This window comes from Pipistrellus hanaki (genome assembly GCF_964339955.1).
Source record: "Pipistrellus hanaki genome assembly, chromosome: 9".
Classification (NCBI taxonomy): domain Eukaryota; kingdom Metazoa; phylum Chordata; class Mammalia; order Chiroptera; family Vespertilionidae; genus Pipistrellus; species Pipistrellus hanaki.
The window spans coordinates 75,811,422-75,821,840 of record NC_140511.1 but is presented as its reverse complement, the minus strand read 5'-3'; positions in this window follow the sequence as shown (position 1 = coordinate 75,821,840).

Sequence of the window (10,419 nt, the reverse complement as noted above, 5' to 3'; positions counted from 1 at the left end):
GGGGAGGGGGCAGGGGGAGGGGAGGTGAAGCCGGTGGAAGGGAAGAGTGGGGCGGTGGGCGCGGGGCTGGCTGGAGGGATGGCCAGCACCGCGGCCTGGTCCTCTCCTGAGCCCCGGCCGAGCTGAGGAAGCCCATCACCTCCCTAATGGGCTCAGTGTCCTGGCTGAACTCTGATGCCGCTATTTTCCTGTCACTCAGATTTCCGGGGGGGGGGGGGCGGGGGGGAAAGAAGCATACAATGGCCCGAGTTCTCTTAAGCCAGGGGGGAAAAAATAGAAAAATAACAGTAACAATTATTTATGCAACTTTCATCACCTTGATGTCTCATCCTCTCGCTTCTGTCCCCCATTTTCGTGAATTTCCAACAATGCGGGAGGTGACTGTCCATTTCAGAAAGCCTGACCCTGACGGAGACGCACCCTCTCCGCAGGAGCAGCTGCTGGTAATTAAAGCGCTGCCGTCTGCCCGCTCCGCTAACGAGGCTAATTGACGGCCTTGACGGCCGCATTAGCCGGGATGAGTCATAAAGCCCCCGAGCCTGCTGCTGCCTTCCCCGCAGGGAGGGCTCCCGCTGCCAGGCTCTGCCCGCTCTCAGGGTCTGCGCCCTGGGCTGTGCGTTTTCCTCTGAAGTGTTTCCCAAGCTTCTCTCATGATGAGAATCACCTGGTGGAGTTGTTAAAATACTCTGTCTTAGCCGAAACCGGTTTGGCTCAGTGGATAGAGCGTTGGCCTGCAGACTGAAGGGTCGTGGGTTCGATTCCAGTCAAGAGCATGTACCGTGGTTGCGGGCACATCCCCAGTAGGGGCGTGCAAGAGGCAGCTGATTGATAACTCTCTCTCATCAATGTTTCTAACTCTCTATCCCTCTCTCTTCCTCTCTGTAAAAAATCAATAAAATATATTTAAAATAAAGAAATAAATAAAATAAAATACTCTGTCTTAGAGCACTAGTTAAGGATACAATTTTACCTATATGTTCCCAAAAATTCTAGTTTAGCACTTCTTAGTTGGGATTCAGGGATCTGTATTTTAACAACTCCGCCACGTGATTCTCATCATGAGAGGAGTTGGGAAACACTGCTCTAAAGAATCGGATCCCCCTCTGCCCGGCCTTCAGTGGCCAGGCTGTTTCCAAAGGTGGAGGAGAGGGCTGGAACAGAGCATCTCATGTTGGCTACCCTGTTTCCCCGAAAATAAGACAGTGTCTTATATTAATTTTTGTCCCTGCTCCGGGGCTGGGACAGCGGCTGAGGGATGAGAGGCGTCTGTGCTTGGCCTGGTTTGGGGGTACGTCCCCCCCACCCCCCAGTGCTGATATCTGCAACCCCACAGGGTCTCCCGACCCCAGGGAGAGGAATCCTGGGGAGATGGCACCAACCCAACCCGGGAACAACCACCCCCGAAAACGGAGACCGCGCCCCACGCTGCGGCCCGTCTGAGTGGGGGCAGCCCCAGGCAGGAGCTCACGGGCGGGGGGAGGGGACAAGGCCAGGAGCACGGCCGGACTGTCTCTCGGCTCCTCGGTCTTCCTCGGAGGACCCTCCCGTCGCGGCGCCTGGAAACGAGGTCGCGTCCGCCGAGACAATGCCGTCGGAGGGTCACCCGCCTGCCTGAGAATCAGGCATTTAGTCATAATCAGAAAGCACGCGGGGCTGACGGGGCCCAGCCGGATTAGTCACCCGGCCTCACACCCCGGCCTGGGCGCCCCCTCCCGCCCCCCCCCCCCCCCCCCGCAACCCCCCTCCCTCCAGGGAGCACAATAGAGTCGGGAAGCCAGCCTCTGACATTTGTAAAAATCTCCTCCAAATTACTCTTGGGGGGAGGGAGGGGATTGTACATAATTGCATGACACAGGGTACTTATTCTTTCTGGCCGATTTCTTCACTTTTAAAAATTTGTGGTAAAACGTAAAATGTACCACCGTGCGCATCCCCAAGGGCACCACTCAGTGGCATTCACCGAATTCACACGGCTACAGGACCATCCCCAGCATCGTCTCCAGAACGTTCCATCTTCCCGAACCGAAATTGGCCCGTCACACACTCCCCCCGCCCCGCCCCCGGGACGGCCTCGGTGCAGGGTGCAGGCTGTGCTGGGGTGAGAGGGGAGGCCTCGGGAGGGGCAGGCGGCCTCTGTCCAGTGCCCGCTCCTCTCGGCTCAGGGCGCGGGCTGGCGGGGCAGCCGGTGCAGGGTCCCCGCTCCCTGAGGCCGGATGCACTGAGTCTGCTGCGGGCACGCTGGGCACTGCCACACCTGGGCAGCACGTGGCGGCGGAACGGAGCCTCTGCCATGTTTGAAGGTCAGTGTGTGCTTCCGCGGGGACTCGGGGCAGCCCCCACCCATGGAAACTCCCCACTCCCACCCCCACCCCAGGAAGCCACCTCCGGGCCCAGCTGCCCTCTGTGGCCCTGAGCCCGCCTGCAGGCCTCTGCCCGCCGCCTGCCTGCCAGCCCCCGGCTCAGCCGCCCACGGGGCCTCGGCCTCACAGACCCTCAGATGAAAGCTCCCTAATGGACTCTCACCCCCCTCCCCCCGCCCCCCGGGCTGGGAGAGCGAGATCAAACCGAGTGACCAAAGGAGCCGGATGATTGCGGTTCAGACACAGAGCAAAGGAAGCCGCCGGTAATGGGCTCAGCAAACGGCACTGAACGGCAGGGCGGGCGGCCTGTCCCTGCACCGCGGCAGGCTGTCATCTGCCTCAGCTTCCCCCGGACTGAGCCCCCAGGAGGGTGGTTTCCTCAGGGCCTGTCCCCCCAATCCTTCCTGCCCCCTCCACTCCTCTTACCCCTCCTGCCTTCCCCGCCACACCCCTCCCTCCCCCCCCCCCCCCCACACACACACTCCTCCTGGGAGGTGACCAGTGTCAGGGTTTCATGGCCATTCCTTCTGTTTCCAAGAAGCTTTCTCTCTGGACGGTTTGTCCTGGGTGAAACGCACCTTTATCACCGTGCACTGCTTCTCGGGAGAGGGAACATTTTAAGATACTTTTGAAACAGCTTCTTGGCTACCAGACTCTGAAGCACCTCATTTCCGTGGCTGAACTGCTCAGTTCTCCCTCCGCACAGGGGGGACTCCCAGTAAGATTGCGTGATCTGAAGGTCCCCGGGGACTCCTAACTGTGCAAACTGATCCCTGGTTTTCCACGATGCCTCTTCTGGCTCCAAGCTGGAAACTGCAAACTGCACAGAATCCCGATCACACCGGCCTCTCCAGCACTGACAATCTGTCTGGGCACAGTTTATGGCCTCTCCGGAATGGGAGCAGTCTTACTTTTCCCTATTATTTAAGCAAGCAAACGTTTACAGAAGCCAGAACTGCAGGGTTAACATTTCATACAGCAGCTTTTACCCAGGATGGAGTCACGAAGCTTCAGTGGGAGGCTGGGGTCAGGATTGGCCTGGACACCCAGACGAGGACTGTGGGGCTCGGGCAGGGCCAGCCCAGTGGCCGGAACAGCTCCACCAGCTGCTCTGAGTTTCTGCTGAAACCCCAGCAGCGCCTCTGCCCCGCCCCACCCCACCCCACCCCACCCCACCCCACCCCACCCCACCCCACGCAGCGTGCCGTCTCCCTGGAGACGCCGGGGCCGGCCGGCCCGTCTGGGCGGCGGGGACAGCTGTGCTTCCCGAGAAGGATGGCCCGGCCGCGGTAATTGGCAGATCCTTCCTTTGGGAAGTCATCCTGTTCCTTCAAACACAATCACAGGGTCTGAGAATTTAATTTCTCCCCGGGGGCAGGATCTGTTCCGCTGTCGGCGGGCTGCGGGGGAAGCCAGCCCTCGCCGCAAAGGACCTGCCACCTGGTTCCTCGGCACGGGCCTCGCGCCGCTCTCCCGGCGGCTCTGCCCACCTGGCCTTCTCACGCTTCTCTCCCATCGATGTTTCTCCCCGCCGCCCTCTCCCTTCCTGTCTCTCAAAAAATCACTAAAAACACATTTAAAAAATAAATGCGCATCGTCCACGATGAACAAAATATAAGAATGTTAAAGTTCTGCAAAGAGTTCCATGTGGAACCAGTGGGTGACCCAGCAGCCGCACGCCGAGGGAGACACCCCAAAGAACGGGAAGGGGGTGTGCAAACAAGACGTGCGCCCGAGTGTTCAGGGCGGCGGCATCGCAATCCCCAAAAGGCGGGCGCGCCCCAAGCGTGCCTCCAGGTGAGTGGACAAGCACACACGGTCCTTCGTCAGAGCCGTGTCCTCGGGCCTGGAAAGGGAGTGCAGCCCTCACACCCGAGGGCGGGCCCCGACCTCACTCTCTCTGCTCTGCGAAGGGAGCCGGGCACAGGAGGCCACGCGGGTGCGGGTTCGAGAAACCCCGGGCGGGGCCAGCAGAGCGGGTGCCCCTCGGCCCTCAGAAGATTCCAGAACTGAGGCCGTACTTCCCTGCCGTTTGGCGGCCCGGTTTGTGGTGCTGGTTAACGGAGCCCAGCACACACCTGGAGGGCTGCTGCGCCGGCCAGGGCTCGGGGCGAAGGGCCGTGGCTCCGCGGGGGCCGTGGGGACGGAGCTTCCCGCAGGCCCTTGTCACCCACACCCCTGTCCTCGGTCCTCACGCTCTCTCTCCATCTCACCTGCGTCCGGAGGCGTCTGCACGAGGGGCGCTGTCCACCCCAGGACACGGAGCGGCCAGGTCCCCCCCCCCCGCCCCGGGGCAGGGCGCGGGGCCGGGCGGGCGTGGAGCTGCTCGGGCCACAGCGGGAAGGAGCGCGGGGCCCTCAACCCCGAAGGCTGACCGCTGAGATGCGCGACGAGGGACAGACATCACACAGCACGTCCGTCTGCTTTGCTTTCAGATTGCCTGTATGGCCCCGTGAGAACGGAGACACCAGGAGGGGACACACGTGTCCGGGGCAGAGGCTCCTTCCAGAAGCAGGGGCACAGCGCTTGCATTTCTGACTTTAAAAACTTGAGAAGTGATGTGGTTATGGGTGGATTTTGCTCTGCGTTGCCCTGTCCTGGTTTGCTCTTCGAATATCACAGCTGTGACAATAAGCACTAAGGTAGCTCCGTACCGAGGGTGCATGGGCCTTCGGAAGAGAGGGGTCCGGCCGCCCTGGGTGCCCCCAGCGCCCGCAGCACCGTCCCACCCGGGGGGGGGGGTGGGGGGGGGGAGTCCGGGAATCAGAGTGTGCACAGTGAGGGTAGGAGGCTCAGGACGGGTGCTGGTGGCCCGGCCTCACGGCCTGGGCATGCAGGAGGGGTTGGCCGAGGCCAGGGACCTCCCAGCCTCTCCCTGCACCACCTGCGGACACAGGAGTGGGTGGAGCCGGTCGGGGTGAGCTCTTCCCGGCAGGACAGCCCGGCTCTCAGCGATGTAACAGACAGCATGGCTGTGCCCGCTGCTCTGTCCACACTGACGGGCCACACGCCAGACACCGCCCCTCGGACAGGCTCCTGCGGCCGACTCCGGCAGGCGCCGGGTCTGTGGTGACCGAGCCCTGAGGCCACATGGAAGCTCCGTAACTGGGAGGAGGAAGCAGCACTGGAGGGAACCGCATGCCCAGCATCCAGACCTGCGCTCGCCGTGCCCATCCATGTGCCGCCCTCGCCGTGCCCGTCCGTGTGCCGCCCTCGCCGTGCCCACCCGTGTGCTGCCCTCGCCGTGCCCGTCCGTGTGCCGCCCTCGCCGTGCCCGCCCGTGTGCCGCACTCACTGCCCGTCCGTGGCGGGTGCTCCTCTGAAGGGCTCTGCGAGCTCAGGGTCTCCCCGTCCTCTGACGCACCGGGGCCCTGAGCGGCGGGCCCTTCTGCAGAGCCCAGGCCCGGGCCCAGGCACAATGCCCTGTGCTTCTGACAACTCCCCCCCCCCCCGCCCCCAGCCACCTGCCCTCTCCCTGGGCACCCACACCCCTCAGCCAGATGGGCTCCCACATGGCCTGGGGGGGCTGCCGGGGCCTGACTCAGGGCCAGGAAACAGGTGCCACTGCCCAGGGCCTGCAGCTGAGTCACCAGCTTCCAGCACCCCAGCCGCAGGGCCCGCTCTGCCCTCCTCCAGCCCCAGCCCCTGGAGACCCCCCTTCCCCCCCCTCCCCCACCCAGTGAGTCACCACACAGGTGGTCCTGGGCTCCGGCAGAGCCTAAACCCGCAGCAATGCCCCCGGGGAGCTTGTCTGAATGGACTCACTACTGGGAGAGGGGGGCTATGGGCGTGGAGGTGGGAGGCAGGGCTAGAGGAATGGGGGGGGGCAGACTGGGAAGTGGGGGCTTCCTGGTGGAGCCCAGGACAGGGGAGGAGAGAGAGGGGAGGGAGGAGACGGAGGAGGCAGCAGGGGGAGGCCAAGAGGGCTCAGCCAGAGCCCAGGACACGTTAGATGTCCAACGTGGGGCCATCCAGGCAAGGCCCCCACTCCACTCCCTGGATCTGGGGCCAGTTGGGTTGCAGAGTGTGGGGGCGGGCAGCGGGCGTGGGCTGTGGGCTCACTGAGAGGCCCCACGGCCCCAGGACGACCACGTCTCTCATTCTCCCGGGCCCTGGCCCCGCTTCACCCCTCCCTGTGGGTGACAGCGTCCAGGCCGAACCGGCCCCTCTGCAGGGACCTGTCCCGAGGTGGGCACTGTGCCGGGAGGCGGGGGTGGGGCAGCACGTGGCCCCGGACCAGCCCACGGAGCACAGAGTCCAGCTCAGCTCAGCTGCTCCCGGGAGGACCGGCGTCCGCAGCCTCCCCGCTGAGCTCGGGGCCGCTGAGGCGTGAGGAAGAGATGGGGAGCTCTGGACCTGGACAGACTGCGCTCACGGCTTATCTCAAAGCTCACAAACTGCAACCACGAAACGGCCTTGGGGCCGGCGGAGGAGCCTGCGAACGGCCTGCTCCAGCCTCCGGCCGAGCTTCCGGACCCAGGTCCTTGATTTTACTGGGTGCTGCCAGCCGCCCACTAGAAAGACCCCATTTGCAGCTGGATTTGTCTCTGATCAGAAAGAAGGTGGCGGAGGGGTCTCCCCAAAGGCTGCCTAAGGGAGGAGGGGGTCCCCTCACCAAACCACTAACACCCCCCTTTACCCCCCCCCCCCGTCCACCTGCTCCCCTCCTCCTCAGCCGGCACCCCCAGGAACAGCCCCGCCTGCTTCTGGGACTAAGTGAGCGAGTCTTCTCGGCCTCCCGCCCGGCCAGCAGTCGCACTGAAGGACTGTCCACACCCCCTCCCAGCGTGCAGCCAGTCCCTGGAGCCAAACCCTCACCCACTATTGTTAGGGAGCAACTCCGGATAATTTCTGGAGACGGTGTTAGGGAATGGGGTTGGGGAGGGGCGGGGTTGCAGTTAGAAGTCCTGGAGGTGAGGTCCAAGGACACACACATCAGCAAGGTCAAATAAAAGCCAACGTTAGCCGAGCTGGCGTGGCTCAGTGGTTGAGCATTGACCTATGAACCCAGAGGTCACGCATGGTTCAATTCCCGGTCAGGGCACATGCCTGGGTACAGGCTCAATCCCCAGTGTGGGGCGTGCAGGAGGCAGCCAATCCATGATGTTTCTATCTCTCTCTCCCTGTTCCTTCCTCTCCAAAGTTAATAAAAATATACACTGAGTGGCCAGATTATTATGATCTCTGAATAATAATAATCTGGCCGCTCAGTATGTAGGGCCTGGTGCATGAATTCCTGCATTCCAGTCTGGCCAGGGGAGGGGACATGGGCAGTTGGCCAGCCTGCCTGCTGGTCAAACTCCTGGTTGAGGGAACAATTTGCATAATAGCCTTTTATTATATAGGATGTACACCGAGTGGCCAGATTATTATGCATTCAGAGATGATCATAATCTGGCCACTCAGTGTATGTTTTTAAAAAGCCAACATGAGATCATTAAGCCATTTCCCCATTTCTCCAAGAGTAATGAGATCACTGGCAGGCAGTGCCCATCTGCCATCTTCTCTTCCAAGCCTCTCTTTTTTTTAGTTTATTTTTTTATCTTCACCCGAGGAAAGAGAGAGGAAAGGAGAGGGAGGGGGGAGACATTGATGTGAGAAGCATCGATTGGTGGCCTCCTCTACACACCCCTTTCAGGATTGAACCTGCAACCTTGGTATGTGCCCTGATCAGGAATCGAATCTGCAACCTTTTGGTGGATGGGATGAACTCCTACTAACTGAGCCACCCGGCCAGGGCCCACGCCTCTCCTGATGAGCCCATCTCCCCAGCGGGCTGCTTGCCAGCACTGGAGGCGGCCCAGCCCTTCAGTCATTTGAATCCCTTCATTCACTCACCAAACACGTGTTGAACTTTTTTGTGTGAAACTTACTTTAAACAGGAGTAATTCCAACTGCATATCATTTAAAAACACCCGGATGAACATGGGCTTAAGAGCCCCGAGGTGGGCAGCCCAGGGCCTGGCCCCCGTGGGTCTGCTGTCACCCAAAGCCGTCACCGGGTGACCCAATGGCAGCTCAACTCCAGCCTCACGGCCGCAGTCCGGGCAGCTGGAGGAGCAGGGGAAGGACCTCAATGGGCCTCCCCACGTGACCCCTCACGGGGCCCTGGCCGATCCTGTCCGCCTGTGCGGTCAGGCTCCCTGCAGCAACAGATCTCCTCTGTGTCTGGGTCCCCGTGAGGGCAGGGGCGTCTGCTGTCAGTCTCCCTGCTGCAGTCCGGGTGGCAGGGGATCCCCTCACCAAACCACTAACCCCTCCTGTCTGCCTGCTCCCCCTCCTCCCTTCAGCAGGCACCCCAGCAATAGCCCCGCCCGCTTCTGTGGACAAAGCAAGCAAGTGTTCGCGTGCACACACATGGGGGGTGGTGGGAGGTGGTAGGGGTAGCAGGAGAGGCAGGAGATGGCAGGGGGTGGTTGGGAGATGGCAGGGAGTGTTAGGGGATGGTTGGGGGTGGCAGGGGGATGACAGGGGTGTTAGGGGATGGTAGGGGGTGGCAGGGGGTGTTAGGGATGGTAGGGGGTGGCAGGGGGTGCCAGGGGGTGGCAGGGGGATGACAGGGGGTGGCAGGGGGTGGTAGGGGGTGGCAGGGGGATGACAGGGGGTGGCAGGGGGTGGTAGGGGGTGGCAGGGGGATGACAGGGGGTGCCAGGGGGTTGACAGGGGGTGGCAGGGGTGGCAGGGGTGGCAGGGGGATGACAGGGGGTGGCAGGGGGTGTTAGGGGTGGTAGGCAGTGCCAGGGGGTGGCAGGGGGATGACAGGGGTGGCAGGGGTGGCAGGGAAGCAGCGTGCTCCCAGCCGTGGCTGAGTTCCGGTGCGGCACAGCCTGGGTTCCCGCACCCTTGCTCTTTCTGCTCGGCAGACCCGGTGGTTGTGAAGGTGGCGAACAGGACTCCTGAGGAAGACGGCAGCTCACGATGCAGGACAAAATTACGCTTTCTGCTCAGTTCCATTAGGGTAATGGTGCCCCATTTGCCCGCCACACGCTGACCCGTCTTGGAGATGACAGGTCGACAGTGACACTCCCTGGGCCGTCTCAGCACACGGAGCCCATCAGAGCGAGGCCGTGGGGCCCGCACAGCCTGTGCCGGGGGCAGGTGCTGCCCCAACGTGACGCACTGCCCTCCTGGCCTGACACGTCCGGTCCCGGCGGAAACACAGCTGCTGCCTCGCCTGCCTCCTCCTGGCCGGTCACCCTCCCCGCCCAGGCCGAGGGGAAGCAGCCCTGTGCTGTCCCCGTGGGGACCTGGTGAGAGACTAGGAACGTGGGGAGCAGCTTGGTTTTTGTTCAGTGGATTCATGACACACGAGCAGATTGCTGATGATTCCCCGTGACACACGTGGGAAAGGCGGCCGGCGGCCACGTTCTTGTTCTAGTCTGCATGTCAACGCCGCTCGGGCCCACGCCCGCACCCTCGCCGGCTCCGCGGCCACCGGGGTCCTGCCTCCAGGAAGGGCTGGGCTCTTCGGACACAATGCGTCACGTGACCAGGGGGTTGTGTCCTGCTGGGCTGCAGGGCCGCCTCCTCCCCACGTGAGACCTGAATGCTGGCTCCGGGCTGGGCGTCCTGGACCCCGGTTTTCAGCTGAGAATCTGCTTCTTCAGACCCAGAGCCTCCTGGACGGAGGGAGTCAGAGCAGAGGGTCCTCAGCTCTCGTCGGTGGCAAGCAGCACCTGTCTGGCCTGGGCCGCAGCGGGGAGGGGGTGAGCTGGCCCCGGTGCACTGTGCACTGGTGTTCTCAGAAGAGCGAGTGCTCAGAGCGATGGCCGGATCCCCTCTCCCCCGCCCCCGTGAGCCAGCAGTCCTCAGGGGTGGGGGCACCTGTGGCTGGTCCTGCCCACTCCCCACACGGCCTACATACAAGGGCACAGGGCATGACGGGGCGTCACCGTCACTCCTGTGATGAGTCACAGAACACTGCCCTCTGCTCGCCCGCTCTCAGCTGTCCCTGTCCCCAGTCCCGCTGCCCTCCCCGGGGAAAGGCGCCCTCGGAATCACCGTGGCCTTCAGAAACCAGTTTGTGTGTCCTGGTCAGGCCCCCTGCCCCTCCTGTCCT